Source organism: Schistocerca gregaria, unplaced genomic scaffold, assembly GCF_023897955.1.
Source record: "Schistocerca gregaria isolate iqSchGreg1 unplaced genomic scaffold, iqSchGreg1.2 ptg000259l, whole genome shotgun sequence".
Taxonomy (NCBI): domain Eukaryota; kingdom Metazoa; phylum Arthropoda; class Insecta; order Orthoptera; family Acrididae; genus Schistocerca; species Schistocerca gregaria.
The window spans coordinates 4,075,946-4,098,770 of record NW_026061764.1 but is presented as its reverse complement, the minus strand read 5'-3'; positions in this window follow the sequence as shown (position 1 = coordinate 4,098,770).

Genomic DNA, 22,825 nt, shown 5'->3' with positions numbered 1-22,825 from the left:
TTCAGAGTGTTGATGAAACACAGGAATTGGATCGGCATTGAATACAACAGGCACCAATGTGGACTTTTCTCCATGGGATTAATGTCTCGAACTGTCTACGATTTGATCGATCCCTGGGAGTCAAGTTGTAGTTTCTGAAGCAGATCTGGAGGCTACCTATAATCTGTGGATGTTCAGAGTGTTGATGAAACACCGAGATTGCATCGGAATTCAATACAACAGGCACCATGCGGACTTTTCTCCATGGGAGTAATGTCACAAACCGTCTACTTTTTGATCGTTCCCCTGGAGACCAGTAGTAGTTCCGAAGCACATCAGGAGGCATTCTCTAATCTGTGGACCTTCCGAGTGTTGATGAAACGCAGAAATTGCATCGGGATTGAATACAACAGGCACCATTAGGACTTTTCTCCATGGGAGTAATGTCTCAATCTGTCTACGCTTTGATCCATTCCTGGGAGAACAGTTGTAGTTTTAGAAGCACATCTGGAAGCTTCCTGTTATCTGTGGACTCTCAGAGTGTTAATGATGCACAATTATTGCATCGGGATTGAATACGACAGGCCAAATGCGGACTTTTCCTCACGGGAGTAATGTGTTAATGTGTCTACGACTTGATCGTTCCCAGCGAGAACTATAGTAGTTTACGGAGCACATCTGAAGACTTCCTGTAATCTGTGGACGTTCAGAGTGTTGATGAAACACAGAAATTGCATCGGGATGCGATACAACAGGCACATGTATACTTTTCTCAATGGGTGTATTGTCTCAAACTGTCTACACTCTGATCGATTCCTGGGAGACCAGTAGTAGTTTCCGAAGCACATTTGGAGGTATTGCGTAATCTGTGGACCTTCAGAGTGTTGATGAAACAAAGAAATTATATAGGGTTTGAATACAAGAAACACCATGTGGACTCCTCTCCAAGGGAGTAATGTCTCAAACTGTCTACGCTTTGATCACTCCCTGGGAAACCCGTAGTAGTTTCCGAAGCACATCTTAAGGCTTCCTGTAATACGTGGACGTTCAGAGTGTTGATGAAGCCCAGAAATTGAATCGGGATTGAATGCAACAAACACCATACGGTCTTTATTCAATGGGAGTAAGGTCTCTAATTGTCTACGCTTTGATCGATTCCTTGGAAACCAGTAGTAGTTTCCGAAGCACATCTGAAATCATTATGTAATCTGTGGACGTTCAAAGTGTTCATGAAACACAGAAATTGCATCGGGATTGAATACAACAGTCACTGTGCGGACATTTCTCCATGGGAGTAATGTCTCAAACTGTCTACGCTTTGATCGTTCCCTGAGAGACCAGTAGTAGTTCCCGTAGAAGATCTGGAATCTTCGTGTAATCTGTGGACGTTCAGAGTATTGATGAAACACAGAAATTGCACCAGGATTGAATACAACAGGCACCATGCGGACTTTTGTCATAGGGAGTAATGTCTCGAACTGTCTACGCTTTGATCGTTTCCTGGTAGACCAGTTTAGTTTCAGAAAGCACGTCTGGAGGCTTCCTGTAATCTGTGGATGCTCTGAGTGTTGATGAAACACAGAAATTGCATCGACATTGAATAAACAGGCACCATGCGTTCTTTCTTCCTTGGGAGTAATGTCCCAAACTGTCTACGATTTTATCGATTCCTGGGAGACCAGTAGTAGTTTCCGAAGCACATCTGGAGGCATTCTATAATCTGTGGACTTTCAGAGTGTTGATGAAGCACAGAAATATTAGCGGGATTGAATACAAAAGGCACCATGCGAACTTTTGTCATAGGGAGTAATGTCTCAAACTATCTACTCTTTGATCGTTCCCTGGGAGACCAATAGTAGTTTCCGAAGCACATCCAGAGGCTTCCTGTAATCTCTGGACGTTCAGAGTGATGATGAAACACAGAAATAGAATCGGGATTGAATAGAAAAGGCACCATGCGAACTTTTGTCATAATGAGTAATGTCTCAAACTATCTACGCTTTGATCGTTCCCGGGGAGACCAGTAGTAGTTTCTGAAGCACATCCAGAGGCTTCCTGTAATCTCTGGACGTTCAGACTGTTGATGAAACACAGAAATTTCATCGGCTTTGAATACAACAGGCACCAAGCCTACTTTCCTCCATAGGAGTAATGTCTCAAACCGTCCACGCTTTGATCGTTCTTGGGAGACCAGTACCAGTTCCCGAAGCACATCTCGAGGCTTCCTGGAAACTGTGGACGTTCAGAGTGTTGATGAAACACAGAAATTGCATCAGCATTGAATACAACAGGCACCATGCGAAATGTTCTCCATGGGAGTAATGTCTCAAAACTTTTATTATTTCATCGTTCCTGGGAGACCAGTAGTGGTTTCCGAAGCACATCTGGAGGCATTCTGTAGTCTGTGGACGTTCAGAGTGTTGATGAAACACAAAAATTCAATCGGGATTGAATACAACTTGCACCATGAGGTCTTTTCTCCATGGGTGTAATGTCGCAAACTGTCTACTCTTTGATCTTTCCCTTGGAGACCAGTAGTAGTTTCTGATGCACTCCTGGATGCTTCCTGTAATCTGTGGACGTTCAGAGTGTTGATGATACACAGAAATTGCATCGGGATGCGATACAACAGGCACCATGCGGACTTTTCTCAATGGGTGTATTGTCTCAATCTGTCCACATTCTGATCGATTCCTGGGAGACCAGTAGTAGTTTCCGACGCACATCAGGAGGCATTCCGTAATCTGTGGATCTTGAGAGTGTTGATGAAACACAGAAATTGCATCGGGATTGAATACAACAGACCCCATGCGGAAATTTCTGCATGGGAGTAATGACTCAAAGTGTCTACGCTTTGATCGATTCCTGGGAGACCAGTGATAGTTTCCGTAGCACATATGGAGGCATTCTGCAATCTGTGGTCGTTCAGAGTGTTCATGAAACACAGAAATTGCATCGGGATTGAATACAACAGGCACCATGCGGTCTTTTCTCCACGGGAATAACGTCTCAAACTGTCTACGCTTTGAAACTTCCTGGCAGATTAAAACTGTGTGCCCGACCGAGATTCGAAATCGGGACCTTTGCCTATCGTGGGCAAGTGCTCTAGCAACTGAGCTACCGAAGCACGATTCACGAGTGGTACCCACATCTTTACTTCTGCCAGTATCTCGTCTCCTACCTTCCAAACTTTACAGAAGCTTTAATGCGAAACTTGCAGATCTAATATTCCTGAAAGAAAAGATATAGCGGAGACATGGCTTAGCCACAGCCTGGGGGATGTTTCAATAATTATAATTTCTGTAAAGTTTGGAATGTAGGAGAAGAGATACTGGCAAAAGAAAAGCTGTGAGTACCGGCCGTGAGTTGTGCTTCGGTAACTGTGATGGTAGAGCACTTGCTTACGAAAGGCAAAGGTCCCGAGTTCGAGTCTCGGTCGAGAACACAGTTTTAATCTGCCAGGAAGTTTCATATCAGCGCACACTCGGCTGCCGAGTGAAAATCTCATTCTGTCTACGCTTTGATTTTTCCCTGAGAGACCAGTGGCAACTTACAAAGCACATCTGTAGGCTTCATGTAATCTGTGGACGTTCAAAGTATTGATGAAAAACAGAAATTACACCGTGATTGAATACAACAGGCACCATGCGGACTTTTGTCACAGGGAGTAATGTCTCAAACTGTCTACGATTTGATCTTTCCCTGGTAGACCAGTAGTAGTTTCCGAAGCACATCTGAAGGCTTCCTGTAATCTGTGGACGATCAGAGTGTTGATGAAACACAGAAATTGCATCGGGATTGAATACAACATGCACCATGTGGACTATTGTTATAGGGAGCAATGTCTCAAACTGTCTACGCTTTGATCGTTCCCTTGGAGACCAGTAGTAGTTTTCGAAGCACATCTAGAGGATTCTGTAATCTGTGGACATTCAGAGTGCTGATGAGACACAGAAATTCCAGCGGGATTGAATACAACAGATACCATGTGGACTTCTCTCCAAGGGAGTAATGTCTAAACTTTCTACGTTTTTGATAGTACACTGGGAGACCAGTAGTAGTTTAAGAAGCACATCTGGAGGTTTTCTGTAATCTGTGTACGTTCAGAGTGTTGATGAATCACAGAAATTGCATCGGGATTGTATACAACAGGCATAATGCGGACTTTTGTCATAGGGAGTAATGACTCAAACTGTCTACGCTTTGATCGCTCCCTGGGAGACGAGTAGTAGTTTTCGAAGCACATCTGGTGGCATTCTGTAATCTGTGGACGTTCAGAGTGTTGATGAAGCACAGAAATTTTGTTATAGGGAGTAATGTCTCAAACTGTCTACGATTTTGATCGTTCCCTGGGAGACCAGTAGTAGTTTCCGAAGCACATCTGGTGGCATTCTGTAATCTGTGGACGTTCAGAGTGTTGATGAAACACAGAAATTTCATCGGAATGGAATGCAACAGACACCATGCGGTCTTTGCTCAATGGGAGTAATGTCTCTAACTGTCTACGCTTTGATCGATTCCTGGGAGACCAGTAGTACTTTCCGAAGCACATCTGAAAGCTTTATGTAATCCGTTTACGTTCAGAGTGTTGATCAAACACTGAAATTGCATCGGTATTGAATACAACATGCATGATGCAGACTTTGCTCATTGGGGGTAATGTCTCAAAATGTCTACGCTTTGATTGATTCCTGGGAGACCAGTAGTAGTATCCGAAGCACATCTGGAGGCATTCTGCAATCTGTGGACACTCAGTGTGTTGATGAAACACAGATATTGCATCGGGTTGAATACAACAGGCCAAATACGGACTTTTCTCCATGGGAGTAATGTCTCAAACTGTCTACTCTTTGATCGTTCCCTAGGAGACCAGTAGTAGCTTCCGAAGCACATCTGAAATCTTCCTGTAATCTGTGGACGTTCGGAGTGTTGATGAAACACAGAAATTGCATCGGGATTGAATACTACAGGCAACATGCAGCCTTCTCTCAATGGGTGTATTGTCTCAAACTGTCTACGCTCTGATCGATTCCTGGGAGACCAGGAGTAGTTTTCAAAGCACATCTGGAGGATTGTGTAATCAGTGTACCTTCAGAGTGTTGATGAAACACAGAAATTCCATCGGGATTGAATACAACAGGCACAATGCGGACTCGTGTCATAGGGAGTAATGTCTCAAACTGTCTACGCCTTGATCGTTTCCTGGGAGACCAGTAGTAGTTTCCGAAGCACATCTGGAGGCATTCTGAAATCTTTGGACCTTCAGAGTGTTGATGAAACGCAGAAATTGCATCGGGATTGAAAACAACAGGCACCATTAGGACTTTTCTCCATGGGAGTAATGTCTCAATCTGTCTACGCTTTGATCCATTCCTGGGAGAACAGTTGTACCATGAGGACTTCTCTCCAAGGGAGTAATGTCTAAACTTTCTACGTTTTAATCGTACACTGGGAGACCAGTAGTAGTTTAAGAAGCGCCTTTGGAGGTTCTCTGTAATCTGTGAACGTTCAGAGTGTTGATGAATCACAGAAATTGCATCGAGATTGTATACAACACGCATAATGCGGACATTTGTCATAGGGAGTAATGTCTCAAACTGTCTACGCTTTCATCGTTCCCTGGGAGACCAGTAGTAGTTTCCGAAGCTCATTGGAAGACTTCCTGTAATATGTGGACGTTCAGAGTGTTGATGAAGCACAAAAATTTCATAGGGATTGAATGCAACTGACACCATGCACTCTTTGCTCAATGGGAGTAGCGTCTCTAACTGTCTACGCTTCGATCGATTCCTGTTGGACCAGTAGTAGTTTCCGAAGCACATCTGAAAGCATTCTGTAATGTGTAGACGATCCATCGGGATAGAATACAACAGATACCATGCGGACTCTTCTCCATGGGAGTAATGTCTCAAACTGACTACGTTTCGATCGTTATCTGAGAGTAAAGTAGTAGTTTCCAAAGCACATCTGCAGACTTCCTGTAATCTGTGGAATTTCAGAGTGTTTATGAAACACAGAAATTGCATCGGGATTTAATACAACATGCAGCATGCGGACTTTTGTCATAAGGAGTAATGTCTCAAACTGTCTACGCTTTGATCGTTTCCTGGGAGACCAGTAGTAGTTTCCGAAGCACATCTGGAGGCATTCTGAAATCTTTGGACCTTCAGAGTGTTGATGAAACGCAGAAATTGCATCGGGATTGAATACAACAGGCACCATTAGGACTTTTCTCCATGGGAATAATGTCTCAATCTGTCTACGCTTTGATCCATTCCTGGGAGAACAGTTGTAGTTTCTGAAGCACATCTGGAAGCTTCCTGTAATCTGTGGACTCTCAGAGTGTTAATGATGCACAATAATTGCATCGGGATTGTATACAACAGGCTAAATGCGGACTTTTCTTCACGGGAGTAATGTGTTAATGTGTCTACGACTTGATCGTTCCATGGGAGACCAGTAGTAGTTTCTGAAGCACATCATGAGGATTTCTGTATCCTGTTGACGTTCAGAGTGTTGATCAAACACAGAAATTGCATCGGGATTGATTACAACAGGCACCATGTGGACTTTTCTCCGTTGCGATTGAATACAACAGGCATCATGCGGACTTTTCTCCTCGGGTGTAATTTGTTAAATTGTCTACGATTTGATCGTTCCTTGGGAGAACAGTAGTAGTTTCCGAAGAACATCTGAAGACTTCCTGTAATCTGTGGACGTTCAGAGTGTTGATGAAACACAGAAATTGCATCGGGATGCGATACAACAGGCACCATGCGGACTTTTCTCAATGGGTGTATTGTTTCAAACTGTCAACACTCTGATCGATTACTGGGAGACCAGTAGTAGTTTCCGAAGCACATCAGGAGGTATTCCGTAATCTGTGGACCTTCAGAGTGATGATGAAACACGGAAATTCCATCGGGTTTGAATACAAAAAACACCTTGTGGACTCCTCTCCAAGGGAGTAATGTCTCAAACTGCCTACGCTTTGATCGTACCCAGGGAGACCAGTAGTAGTTTAAGAAGCACATCTGGAGGCTTCCTGTAATCTGTGGACGTTCAGAGTGTTGACGAAACACAGAAATTGCATCGGGATTGAATACAACAGGCACCATGCGGACTTCTCTCCATGGGAGTAATGTATCAAATTGTCTACGCTTTGATCGATTCCTGGGAGACCAGTAGTACTTTCCGAAGCACATCTGAAAACATTATGTAATCTGTTTACGTTCAGGGTTTTGATCAAACACAGAAATTGCATCGGAATTGAATACAACAGGCACCATGCAGACTTTGCTCATTGGGGGTAATGTCTCAAAATGTCTACGCTTTGATCGATTCCTGGGAGACCAGTAGTAGTTTATGAAGCACATCTGGAGGTTTTCTGTAATCTGTGGACGTTCAGAGTGTTGATGAAGCACAGAAATTTCATCGGGATTGAATGCAACAGACACCATGCGGACTTTTGTTATAGGGAGTAATGTCTCAAACTGTCTAATCTTTGATCGTTATCTGAGACTAAAGCAGTAGTTTCCAAAGCACATCTGGAGCCATCCTGTAATCTGTGGACGTTCAGAGTGTTGATGAAACACAGAAATTGCATCGGCATTGAATACAACAGGCATCATGCGGACTTTTCTCCATGGGAGTAATGTCTCGAACTGTCTACGCTTTGATCGATCAGTGGGAGTCAAGTTGTAGTTTCTGAAGCAGATCTGGAGGCTACCTATAATCTGTGGACGTTCAGAGTGTTGATGAAACACAGAAATTGCATCGGTAATGAATACAACAGGCACCATGCGGACTTTTCTCAATTGGAGTAATGTCACAAACCGTCTACTCTTTGATCGTACCCCTGGGAGATCAGTAGTAGTTTTCGAAGCACATCTAGAGGATTCTGTAATCTGTGGACATTCAGAGTGCTGATGAGACACAGATATTCCATCGGGATTGAATACAACAGATACCATGTGGACTTCTCTCCAAGGGAGTAATGTCTAAACTTTCTACGTTTTTGATCGTACACTGGGAGACCAGTAGTAGTTTAAGAAGCACATCTGGAGGTTTTCTGTAATCTGTGTACGTTCACAGTGTTGATGAATCACAGAAATTGCATCGGGATTGTATACAACAGGCATAATGCGGACTTTTGTCATAGGGAGTAATGACTCAAACTGTCTACGCTTTGATCGCTCCCTGGGAGACCAGTGGTAGTTTTCGAAGCACATATGAAGGCTTCCTGTACGCTGTGGACGTTCAGAGTGTTGATGAAACACAGAAATTGCATCGGGATTGAATACAACATGCACCATGCGGACTTTTGTTATAGGGAGTAATGTCTCAAACTGTCTACGATTTTGATCACTCCCTGGGAAACCCGTAGTAGTTTCCGAAGCACATCTTAAGGCTTCCTGTAATACGTGGACGTTCAGAGTGTTGATGAAGCACAGAAATTGAATCGGGATTGAATGCAACAAACACCATACGGTCTTTATTCAATGGGAGTAAGGTCTCTAATTGTCTACGCTTTGATCGATTCCTGGGAGACCAGTAGTACTTTCCGAAGCACATCTGAAAGCATGTAATCTGTGGACGTTCAGAGTGTTGATGAAACACAGAAATTGCTTCGAGACTGAATACAACGCGCACCATACGGACTTTTCTTCAAGGGATTGACGTCTCAAACTGTCTACGTTTTGATCGTTCAGTGGGAGACCAGTAGTAGTTCCCGAAGCACATTAGTACGCTTCCTGTAATCTGTGGACGTTCAGAGTGTTGATGAAACACAGAAATTGCATCTCCATTGCATACAACATTCACCACGCGCACTTTTCTCCATGTGAGTAATGTCTCAAACTGTCTATTCTTTGATCGTTATCTGAGAGTAAAGCAGTAGTTCCCGAAGCACATCTGGAGCCATCCTGTAATCTGTGGACGTTCAGAGTGTTGATGAAACACAGGAATTGGATCGGCATTGAATACAACAGGCACCAATGTGGACTTTTCTCCATGGGATTAATGTCTCGAACTGTCTACGATTTGATCGATCCCTGGGAGTCAAGTTGTAGTTTCTGAAGCAGATCTGGAGGCTACCTATAATCTGTGGATGTTCAGAGTGTTGATGAAACACCGAGATTGCATCGGAATTCAATACAACAGGCACCATGCGGACTTTTCTCCATGGGAGTAATGTCACAAACCGTCTACTTTTTGATCGTTCCCCTGGAGACCAGTAGTAGTTCCGAAGCACATCAGGAGGCATTCTCTAATCTGTGGACCTTCCGAGTGTTGATGAAACGCAGAAATTGCATCGGGATTGAATACAACAGGCACCATTAGGACTTTTCTCCATGGGAGTAATGTCTCAATCTGTCTACGCTTTGATCCATTCCTGGGAGAACAGTTGTAGTTTTAGAAGCACATCTGGAAGCTTCCTGTTATCTGTGGACTCTCAGAGTGTTAATGATGCACAATTATTGCATCGGGATTGAATACGACAGGCCAAATGCGGACTTTTCCTCACGGGAGTAATGTGTTAATGTGTCTACGACTTGATCGTTCCCAGCGAGAACTATAGTAGTTTACGGAGCACATCTGAAGACTTCCTGTAATCTGTGGACGTTCAGAGTGTTGATGAAACACAGAAATTGCATCGGGATGCGATACAACAGGCACATGTATACTTTTCTCAATGGGTGTATTGTCTCAAACTGTCTACACTCTGATCGATTCCTGGGCGACCAGTAGTAGTTTCCGAAGCACATTTGGAGGTATTGCGTAATCTGTGGACCTTCAGAGTGTTGATGAAACAAAGAAATTATATAGGGTTTGAATACAAGAAACACCATGTGGACTCCTCTCCAAGGGAGTAATGTCTCAAACTGTCTACGCTTTGATCACTCCCTGGGAAACCCGTAGTAGTTTCCGAAGCACATCTTAAGGCTTCCTGTAATACGTGGACGTTCAGAGTGTTGATGAAGCACAGAAATTGAATCGGGATTGAATGCAACAAACACCATACGGTCTTTATTCAATGGGAGTAAGGTCTCTAATTGTCTACGCTTTGATCGATTCCTTGGAAACCAGTAGTAGTTTCCGAAGCACATCTGAAATCATTATGTAATCTGTGGACGTTTAAAGTGTTCATGAAACACAGAAATTGCATCGGGATTGAATACAACAGTCACTGTGCGGACATTTCTCCATGGGAGTAATGTCTCAAACTGTCTACGCTTTGATCGTTCCCTGAGAGACCAGTAGTAGTTCCCGTAGAAGATCTGGAGGCTTCGTGTAATCTGTGGACGTTCAGAGTATTGATGAAACACAGAAATTGCACCAGGATTGAATACAACAGGCACCATGCGGACTTTTGTCATAGGGAGTAATGTCTCGAACTGTCTACGCTTTGATCGTTTCCTGGTAGACCAGTTTAGTTTCAGAAAGCACGTCTGGAGGCTTCCTGTAATCTGTGGATGCTCTGAGTGTTGATGAAACACAGAAATTGCATCGACATTGAATAAACAGGCACCATGCGTTCTTTCTTCCTTGGGAGTAATGTCCCAAACTGTCTACGATTTTATCGATTCCTGGGAGACCAGTAGTAGTTTCCGAAGCACATCTGGAGGCATTCTATAATCTGTGGACTTTCAGAGTGTTGATGAAGCACAGAAATATTAGCGGGATTGAATACAAAAGGCACCATGCGAACTTTTGTCATAGGGAGTAATGTCTCAAACTATCTACTCTTTGATCGTTCCCTGGGAGAACAATAGTAGTTTCCGAAGCACATCCAGAGGCTTCCTGTAATCTCTGGACGTTCAGAGTGATGATGAAACACAGAAATAGAATCGGGATTGAATAGAAAAGGCACCATGCGAACTTTTGTCATAATGAGTAATGTCTCAAACTATCTACGCTTTGATCGTTCCCGGGGAGACCAGTAGTAGTTTCTGAAGCACATCCAGAGGCTTCCTGTAATCTCTGGACGTTCAGACTGTTGATGAAACACAGAAATTTCATCGGCTTTGAATACAACAGGCACCAAGCCTACTTTCCTCCATAGGAGTAATGTCTCAAACCGTCCACGCTTTGATCGTTCTTGGGAGACCAGTACCAGTTCCCGAAGCACATCTCGAGGCTTCCTGGAAACTGTGGACGTTCAGAGTGTTGATGAAACACAGAAATTGCATCAGCATTGAATACAACAGGCACCATGCGAAATGTTCTCCATGGGAGTAATGTCTCAAAACTTTTATTATTTCATCGTTCCTGGGAGACCAGTAGTGGTTTCCGAAGCACATCTGGAGGCATTCTGTAGTCTGTGGACGTTCAGAGTGTTGATGAAACACAAAAATTCAATCGGGATTGAATACAACTTGCACCATGAGGTCTTTTCTCCATGGGTGTAATGTCGCAAACTGTCTACTCTTTGATCTTTCCCTTGGAGACCAGTAGTAGTTTTTGATGCACTCCTGGATGCTTCCTGTAATCTGTGGACGTTCAGAGTGTTGATGATACACAGAAATTGCATCGGGATGCGATACAACAGGCACCATGCGGACTTTTCTCAATGGGTGTATTGTCTCAATCTGTCCACATTCTGATCGATTCCTGGGAGACCAGTAGTAGTTTCCGACGCACATCAGGAGGCATTCCGTAATCTGTGGATCTTGAGAGTGTTGATGAAACACAGAAATTGCATCGGGATTGAATACAACAGACCCCATGCGGAAATTTCTGCATGGGAGTAATGACTCAACGTGTCTACGCTTTGATCGATTCCTGGGAGACCAGTGATAGTTTCCGTAGCACATATGGAGGCATTCTGCAATCTGTGGTCGTTCAGAGTGTTCATGAAACACAGAAATTGCATCGGGATTGAATACAACAGGCACCATGCGGTCTTTTCTCCACGGGAATAACGTCTCAAACTGTCTACGCTTTGAAACTTCCTGGCAGATTAAAACTGTGTGCCCGACCGAGATTCGAAATCGGGACCTTTGCCTATCGTGGGCAAGTGCTCTAGCAACTGAGCTACCGAAGCACGATTCACGAGTGGTACCCACATCTTTACTTCTGCCAGTATCTCGTCTCCTACCTTCCAAACTTTACAGAAGCTTTAATGCGAAACTTGCAGATCTAATATTCCTGAAAGAAAAGATATAGCGGAGACATGGCTTAGCCACAGCCTGGGGGATGTTTCAATAATTATAATTTCTGTAAAGTTTGGAATGTAGGAGAAGAGATACTGGCAAAAGAAAAGCTGTGAGTACCGGCCGTGAGTTGTGCTTCGGTAACTGTGATGGTAGAGCACTTGCTTACGAAAGGCAAAGGTCCCGAGTTCGAGTCTCGGTCGAGAACACAGTTTTAATCTGCCAGGAAGTTTCATATCAGCGCACACTCGGCTGCCGAGTGAAAATCTCATTCTGTCTACGCTTTGATTTTTCCCTGAGAGACCAGTGGCAACTTACAAAGCACATCTGTAGGCTTCATGTAATCTGTGGACGTTCAAAGTATTGATGAAAAACAGAAATTACACCGTGATTGAATACAACAGGCACCATGCGGACTTTTGTCACAGGGAGTAATGTCTCAAACTGTCTACGATTTGATCTTTCCCTGGTAGACCAGTAGTAGTTTCCGAAGCACATCTGAAGGCTTCCTGTAATCTGTGGACGATCAGAGTGTTGATGAAACACAGAAATTGCATCGGGATTGAATACAACATGCACCATGTGGACTATTGTTATAGGGAGCAATGTCTCAAACTGTCTACGCTTTGATCGTTCCCTTGGAGACCAGTAGTAGTTTTCGAAGCACATCTAGAGGATTCTGTAATCTGTGGACATTCAGAGTGCTGATGAGACACAGAAATTCCAGCGGGATTGAATACAACAGATACCATGTGGACTTCTCTCCAAGGGAGTAATGTCTAAACTTTCTACGTTTTTGATAGTACACTGGGAGACCAGTAGTAGTTTAAGAAGCACATCTGGAGGTTTTCTGTAATCTGTGTACGTTCAGAGTGTTGATGAATCACAGAAATTGCATCGGGATTGTATACAACAGGCATAATGCGGACTTTTGTCATAGGGAGTAATGTCTCAAACTGTCTACGCTTTGATCGCTCCCTGGGAGACGAGTAGTAGTTTTCGAAGCACATCTGGTGGCATTCTGTAATCTGTGGACGTTCAGAGTGTTGATGAAACACAGAAATTGCATCGGGATTGAATACAACATGCACCATGCGGACTTTTGTTATAGGGAGTAATGTCTCAAACTGTCTACGATTTTGATCGTTCCCTGGGAGACCAGTAGTAGTTTCCGAAGCACATCTGGTGGCATTCTGTAATCTGTGGACGTTCAGAGTGTTGATGAAGCACAGAAATTTTGTTATAGGGAGTAATGTCTCAAACTGTCTACGATTTTGATCGTTCCCTGGGAGACCAGTAGTAGTTTCCGAAGCACATCTGGTGGCATTCTGTAATCTGTGGACGTTCAGAGTGTTGATGAAACACAGAAATTTCATCGGAATGGAATGCAACAGACACCATGCGGTCTTTGCTCAATGGGAGTAATGTCTCTAACTGTCTACGCTTTGATCGATTCCTGGGAGACCAGTAGTACTTTCCGAAGCACATCTGAAAGCTTTATGTAATCCGTTTACGTTCAGAGTGTTGATCAAACACTGAAATTGCATCGGTATTGAATACAACATGCATGATGCAGACTTTGCTCATTGGGGGTAATGTCTCAAAATGTCTACGCTTTGATTGATTCCTGGGAGACCAGTAGTAGTATCCGAAGCACATCTGGAGGCATTCTGCAATCTGTGGACACTCAGTGTGTTGATGAAACACAGATATTGCATCGGGTTGAATACAACAGGCCAAATACGGACTTTTCTCCATGGGAGTAATGTCTCAAACTGTCTACTCTTTGATCGTTCCCTAGGAGACCAGTAGTAGCTTCCGAAGCACATCTGAAATCTTCCTGTAATCTGTGGACGTTCGGAGTGTTGATGAAACACAGAAATTGCATCGGGATTGAATACTACAGGCAACATGCAGCCTTCTCTCAATGGGTGTATTGTCTCAAACTGTCTACGCTCTGATCGATTCCTGGGAGACCAGGAGTAGTTTTCAAAGCACATCTGGAGGATTGTGTAATCAGTGTACCTTCAGAGTGTTGATGAAACACAGAAATTCCATCGGGATTGAATACAACAGGCACAATGCGGACTCGTGTCATAGGGAGTAATGTCTCAAACTGTCTACGCCTTGATCGTTTCCTGGGAGACCAGTAGTAGTTTCCGAAGCACATCTGGAGGCATTCTGAAATCTTTGGACCTTCAGAGTGTTGATGAAACGCAGAAATTGCATCGGGATTGAAAACAACAGGCACCATTAGGACTTTTCTCCATGGGAGTAATGTCTCAATCTGTCTACGCTTTGATCCATTCCTGGGAGAACAGTTGTACCATGAGGACTTCTCTCCAAGGGAGTAATGTCTAAACTTTCTACGTTTTAATCGTACACTGGGAGACCAGTAGTAGTTTAAGAAGCGCCTTTGGAGGTTCTCTGTAATCTGTGAACGTTCAGAGTGTTGATGAATCACAGAAATTGCATCGAGATTGTATACAACACGCATAATGCGGACATTTGTCATAGGGAGTAATGTCTCAAACTGTCTACGCTTTCATCGTTCCCTGGGAGACCAGTAGTAGTTTCCGAAGCTCATTGGAAGACTTCCTGTAATATGTGGACGTTCAGAGTGTTGATGAAGCACAAAAATTTCATAGGGATTGAATGCAACTGACACCATGCACTCTTTGCTCAATGGGAGTAGCGTCTCTAACTGTCTACGCTTCGATCGATTCCTGTTGGACCAGTAGTAGTTTCCGAAGCACATCTGAAAGCATTCTGTAATGTGTAGACGATCCATCGGGATAGAATACAACAGATACCATGCGGACTCTTCTCCATGGGAGTAATGTCTCAAACTGACTACGTTTCGATCGTTATCTGAGAGTAAAGTAGTAGTTTCCAAAGCACATCTGCAGACTTCCTGTAATCTGTGGAATTTCAGAGTGTTTATGAAACACAGAAATTGCATCGGGATTTAATACAACATGCAGCATGCGGACTTTTGTCATAAGGAGTAATGTCTCAAACTGTCTACGCTTTGATCGTTTCCTGGGAGACCAGTAGTAGTTTCCGAAGCACATCTGGAGGCATTCTGAAATCTTTGGACCTTCAGAGTGTTGATGAAACGCAGAAATTGCATCGGGATTGAATACAACAGGCACCATTAGGACTTTTCTCCATGGGAATAATGTCTCAATCTGTCTACGCTTTGATCCATTCCTGGGAGAACAGTTGTAGTTTCTGAAGCACATCTGGAAGCTTCCTGTAATCTGTGGACTCTCAGAGTGTTAATGATGCACAATAATTGCATCGGGATTGTATACAACAGGCTAAATGCGGACTTTTCTTCACGGGAGTAATGTGTTAATGTGTCTACGACTTGATCGTTCCATGGGAGACCAGTAGTAGTTTCTGAAGCACATCATGAGGATTTCTGTATCCTGTTGACGTTCAGAGTGTTGATCAAACACAGAAATTGCATCGGGATTGATTACAACAGGCACCATGTGGACTTTTCTCCGTTGCGATTGAATACAACAGGCATCATGCGGACTTTTCTCCTCGGGTGTAATTTGTTAAATTGTCTACGATTTGATCGTTCCTTGGGAGAACAGTAGTAGTTTCCGAAGAACATCTGAAGACTTCCTGTAATCTGTGGACGTTCAGAGTGTTGATGAAACACAGAAATTGCATCGGGATGCGATACAACAGGCACCATGCGGACTTTTCTCAATGGGTGTATTGTTTCAAACTGTCAACACTCTGATCGATTACTGGGAGACCAGTAGTAGTTTCCGAAGCACATCAGGAGGTATTCCGTAATCTGTGGACCTTCAGAGTGATGATGAAACACGGAAATTCCATCGGGTTTGAATACAAAAAACACCTTGTGGACTCCTCTCCAAGGGAGTAATGTCTCAAACTGCCTACGCTTTGATCGTACCCAGGGAGACCAGTAGTAGTTTAAGAAGCACATCTGGAGGCTTCCTGTAATCTGTGGACGTTCAGAGTGTTGACGAAACACAGAAATTGCATCGGGATTGAATACAACAGGCACCATGCGGACTTCTCTCCATGGGAGTAATGTATCAAATTGTCTACGCTTTGATCGATTCCTGGGAGACCAGTAGTACTTTCCGAAGCACATCTGAAAACATTATGTAATCTGTTTACGTTCAGGGTTTTGATCAAACACAGAAATTGCATCGGAATTGAATACAACAGGCACCATGCAGACTTTGCTCATTGGGGGTAATGTCTCAAAATGTCTACGCTTTGATCGATTCCTGGGAGACCAGTAGTAGTTTATGAAGCACATCTGGAGGTTTTCTGTAATCTGTGGACGTTCAGAGTGTTGATGAAGCACAGAAATTTCATCGGGATTGAATGCAACAGACACCATGCGCTCTTTGCTCAATGGGAGTAGCGTCTCTAACTGTCTACGCTTTGATCGATTCCTGTTGGACCAGTAGTAGTTTCCGAAGCACATCTGAAAGCATTATATAATCTGTAGACATTCAGAGTGTTGATGAAACACAGATATTGCATCGGGATTGCATACAACAGTCACCATGCGGACTTTTCTCCATGGGAGTAATGTTTCAAATTTCTACGCTTTGATCGTTCCCTTGGAAACCGGTACTAGTTTCCGAAGCACATCTGAAGACTTCCTGTAATCTGTGGACGTTCAGAGTGTTGATGAAACAAAGTAATTGCATCTCCATTGCATACAACATTCACCATGCGCACTTTTCTCCATGGGAGTAATGTCTCAAACTGTCTAATCTTTGATCGTTATCTGAGACTAAAGCAGTAGTTTCCAAAGCACATCTGGAGCCATCCTGTAATCTGTGGACGTTCAGAGTGTTGATGAAACACAGAAATTGCATCGGCATTGAATACAACAGGCATCATGCGGACTTTTCTCCATGGGAGTAATGTCTCGAACTGTCTACGCTTTGATCGATCAGTGGGAGTCAAGTTGTAGTTTCTGAAGCAGATCTGGAGGCTACCTATAATCTGTGGACGTTCAGAGTGTTGATGAAACACAGAAATTGCATCGGTAATGAATACAACAGGCACCATGCGGACTTTTCTCAATTGGAGTAATGTCACAAACCGTCTACTCTTTGATCGTACCCCTGGAGACGAGTAGTAGTTTCCGAAGCACATCAGGAGGCATTCTCTAATCTGTGGACCTTCAAAGTGTTGATGAAACACAGAATTGCATCGGGATTTAATACAACAGGCACCATTAGGACTTTTCTTCATGGGAGTAATGTCTCAATCTGTCTACGCTTTGATCCATTCGTGGGAGACCAGTAGTAGTTTCCGAAGCACATCAGGAGGTATTGCGTAATCTGTGGACCTTCAGAGTGTTGATGAAACAAAGAAATTCCATCGGGTTTGAATTCAAAAAACACCATGTGGACTCCTCTCCAAGGGAGTAATGTCTCAAACTGTCTACTCTTTGATCGTTCCCTGGGAGACCAGTAGTAGTTTCCGAAGCACATCTGAAGGCATCCTGTAATCTGTGGACGTTCGGACTGTTGATGAAACACAGAAATTGCATCGGGATTGAATACAGCAGTCTCCATGCGGACTTTTCTCAATGTGTGTATTGTCACAAACTGTCTACGCTCTGATCGATTCCTGGGAGACCAGTAGTAGTTTCCGAAGCACATCTGGAGGATCCTGTAATCAGTGGACCTTCAGAGTGTTGATGAAACACAGAAATTCCATCGGGATTGAATACAACAGGCACAATGCGGACTCGTGTCATAGGGAGTAATGTCTCAAACGGTCTACGCTTTGATCATTCCCTGGGAAACCCGTAGTAGTTTCCGAAGCACATCTGAAGGCTTCCTGTAATACGTGGACGTTCAGAGTGTTGATGAAGCACAGAAATTGAATCGGGATTGAATGCAACAGACACCATACGGTCTTTATTCAATATGAGTAATGTCTCTAATTGTCTACGCTTTGATCGATTCCTGGGAGACCAGTAGTACATTAGGAAGCACATCTGAAAGCATGTAATCTGTGGACGTACAGAGTGTTGATGAAACACAGTTGTTGCATCGGTATTGAATACAACTGGTACCATGCTTACTTTTCTTCATGGGAGTAATGTCTCAAACTGTCTACGCTTTGATCTTTCCCTGAGAGACCAGTAGTAGTTTCCGAAGCACATTTGGAGGCTTCCTTTAATCTGTGGACGTTCACAGTATTAATAAAACACAGAAATTTCACCGGGATTGAATAAAATAGGCACCATGCGGACTTTTGTCATAGCGAGTAATGTCTCAAACTGTCTACGCTTTGATCGTACCCTGGGAGACTAGTAGTAGTTTCCGAAGCACATGTGAAGGTTTCCTGTTATCTGTGAACGTCCAGTGTGTTGATGAAACACAGAAATTGCATCGGGATTGAATACAACAGGCACCATGCGGACTTTTCTCAATGGGTGTATTTTCTAAGAATGTCTACGATCTGATCGATTCCTGGGAGACCAGTAGTAGTTTCCGAAGCACATCTGGAGGCATTCTGTAACCTGTGGACGTTCAGAGTGTTGATGTGGCACAGAAATTGCATCTGGATTGAATACAACAAGCCAAATGCGGACTTTTCACCACGAGAGTAATGTGTAAGACTGTCTACGCTTTGATCGTTCCCTGAGAGACCAGTAATAGTTTCCGTAGAACATCTGGACGCTTCGTGTGATCTTTGGACGTTCAGACTATTGATGAAACACAGAAATTGCACCAGGATTGAATACAACAGGCACCATGCGGACTTTTGTCATAGGGAGTAATGTCTTGAACTGTCTAAGATTTGATCGTTCCCTAGTCGACCAGTTTAGTTTCAGAAAGCACGTCTGGAGGCTTCCTGTAATCTGTGGACGTTCAGAGTGTTGATGAATCTCAGAAATTGCGTCGGGATTGAATAAAACAGGCATCATGCGGACTTTTGTCATAGGGAGTAATGGCTCAAACTGTCTACGCTTTGATCGCTCCCTAGGAGACCAGTAGTAGTTTTCGAAGCATATCTGAAGGCTTCCTGTAATCTGTGGGCGTTCAGAGTGTTGATGTGGCACAGAAATTGCATCGTGATTGAATACAACAGGCACAACTCGGAATTTTCTGCATGGGGGTAATGTCTTAAACTGTCTACGCTTTGATCGATTCCTGGGAGACCAGTGATAGTTTCCGTAGCACATATGGAGGCATTCTGTAATCTGTGGACATTCAGAGTGTTGATGAAACACAGATATTGCATCGGGATTGAATACAACAGGCACCATGCGGACTTTTCTCCACGGGAGTAATGTGTGAAAATGTCTACCATTTGATCGTTCCCTGGTAGAACAGTAGTAGTTTCCGAGGCACATCTGAAGACTTCCTGTAATCTGTGGACGTTCAGAGTGTTGATGATGCACAGAAATTGCATCGGGATGCTATACAACAGGCACCATGTGGACTTTTCTCAATGGTCGTATTGTCTCAAACTGTCCACACTCTGATCGATTCCTGGGAGACCAGTAGTAGTTTCCGAAGCACATCAGGAGGCATTCCGTAATCTGTGCACCTTCAGAGTGTTGATGAAACACAGAAATTACATCGGGATTGAATACAACAGGCACCATGCGGCCTTTTCTAAACGGGAATAGTGTCTCAAACTGTCTACGCTTTGAAACTTCCTGGCAGATTAAAACTGTGTGCTCGACCGAGACACGAAATCGGCAACTTTGCCTTTCGCGGGCAAGTGCTCTACCAACTGAGCTACCGAAGCACGATTCACGCCCGATACCCACATCTTTACTTCTGCCAGTATCTCGTCTCCTACCTTCCAAACTTTACAGAAGATTTAAAGCAAAACTTGCAGGTCTAGAACTCCTAAAAGCAAGGATATAGCGGAGACATGGCTTAGCCACAGCCTGGGGGATGTTTCCAGAATTAGATCTTCTGTAAACTTTGGAAGGTAAGAGACGAGATACTGGCAGAAGTAAAGCTGTGACTACCGGCCGTGAGTAGTGCTTCGGTAACTGTGATGGTTTAGCACTTGCCCACGAAATGCAAAGGTCCCGAGTTCGAGTCTCGGTCGGGAACACAGTTTTAATCTGCCAGGAAGTTTCATATCGGCGCACTCTAAGCTGCCGAATGAAAATCTCATTCTGTCTACGCTTTGATCATTCCCTGGGAAACCAGTAGTGGTTTCCGACACACATCTGAAGGCTTCCCGTAATTTGTGGACGTTCAGAGGTTTGATGAAGCACAGAAATTGCATCAGAATGGAATGCAACAGACACCATGCGGTCTTTGCTCAATGGGAGTAATGTCTCTAACTGTCTACGCTTTGATCGATTCCTGGGAGACCAGTAGTACTTTCCGAAGCACATCTGAAAGCATTATGTAATCTGTTTACGTTCAGAGTGTTGCTCAAACACAGAAATTGCATCGGTATTGAATACAACAGCCACCATGCAGACTTTGCTCATTGGGGGTAATGTCTCAAAATGTCTACGTTTGATTGTTTCCTGGGAGAGCAGTAGTAGTATCCGAAGCACATCTGGAGGCATTCTGCAATCTGTGGACACTCAGTGTGTTGATGAACCACAGATATTGCATCGGGTTGAATACAACATAATAAATACGGACTTTTTTCCATGGGAGTACTGTCTCAAACTGTGTATCCTTTGATCGTTCCCTGGGAGACCAGTAGCAGTTTCCGAAGCGCATCTGGAGGCTTCATGTAATCTGAGGACGTTCCGAGTGTTGATGAAACACAGAAATTAAATCGGGATTGAATACGACAGGCACCATGCGGGATTTTCTTCATGGGAGTAATGTCTCAAACTGTCTACGCTTTGATCGATTCCTTGGGGACCAGTAGTAGTTTCCGAAGCACATCCGTAGGCTTCCTGTAATCTGTGGAGGTTTAGAATATTGTTGAAACACAGAAATTGCATCGGGATTGAAAACAAAGGGCCAATTGCTGATTTTTCTCCATGGGAGTAATGTCTGAAAAACAGTCTACGCTTTGATCGATTCCTGGGAGACCAGAAGTAGTTTCCGAGGCACATCTGGAGTCTTCCTGTAATCTGTGGACGTTCAGAGTGTTAATGAAACACAGATATTGCATCGGTATTGAATGCATTAGTCACCAGGCGGACTTTAGTCTATGGGAGTAATGTCTCAAACTGACTACGATTTGATTGTTCCCTGGGAGACCAGTAGTAGTTTCCGAAGCACATCTGTAGGCATCCAGTAATCTGTCGACGTTCAGAGTGTTGATGAAACACAAAAAGCGCATCGGGATTGAGTAAAACAGGCACCTTGCGGAATTTTCTCCATGGGAGTTATGTCTCAAACTGTCTACGCATTGATCGTTCCCTGGGACACCAGTAGTAATTTCCGAAGGACACCTGGAGGCTACATGTAATCTGTGGAGGTTTAGAATATTGTTGAAACACAGAAATTACATCGGGATTGAAAACAAAGTGCCAAATGCTGATTTTTCTCCATGGGAGTAATGTCTGAAAAACAGTCTACGCTTTGATCGGTTCCTGGGAGACCAGAAGTAGTTTTTGAGGCACATCTGGAGTCTTCCTGTAATCTGTGGACATACAGAATGTTAATGAAACACAGATATTGCATCGGTATTGAATGCATTAGTCACCATGCGGACTTTAGTCTATGGGAGTAATGTCTCAAACTGACTACGCTATGATTGTTCCCTGGGAGACCAGTAGTAGTTTCCGAAGCACATCTGTAGGCATCCAGTAATCTGTCGACGTTCAGAGTGTTGATGAAACACAAAGGTGCATCGGGATTGAGTAAAACAGGCACCATGCTGAATTTTCTCCATGGGAGTTATGTCTCAAACTGTCTACGTATTGATCGTTCCCTGGGACACCAGTAGTAGTTTCCGAAGGACTTCTGGAGGCTTCATGTAATCTGTGGACGTTCAGAGCGTTGATGAAACCAAAAATTGCATCGGGATTGTATATAACAGTCACCATGCGGACTTTTCTTCATTGTAGTAATATCTCAAACTGTCTACGGTTTGATTGTTCCCCGAGAGACAAGTAAGTGTTACCGAAGCACATCTGGAGGCATCCTGTAATCTGTGGACTTTCAGAGTGTTGATGAAGCATAGAAATTGCATCGGGATTGAATACAACAGGCACCATGCGGAAATTTCTCCATGGGAGTAATGTCTCAAACTGTCTACGCTTTGATCGATTCCTGGGAGACCAGTAGTAGTTTCCGAAGCACATCTGCAGGCTTCCTGTAATCTGTGGACGTTCAGAGTGTTGATGTAACACAGAAATTTCATCGGGATTGAATACAACAGCACCTTGCGGACTTTTCTCCATTGGAGTAAAGTATCAAACTGTCTACTCTTTGATCGATTCCTGGGAGACCAGTAGTATTTCCCGAAGCACATCTGGAGGCTTCATGTAATCTGAGGACGTTCCGAGTGTTGATGAAACACCGAAATTGCATCGGGATTGAATACGACAGGCACCATGCGGAATTTTCTCCATGGGAGTTATGTCTCATACTGACTACGCATTGATTGTTCCCTGGGAGACCAGCAGTAGTTTCCGAAGCACATCCGGAGGCTTCCTGTAATCTGTGGACGTTTAGAATATTGATGAAACGCAGAAATTGCTTCTGGATTGAAAACAAAGG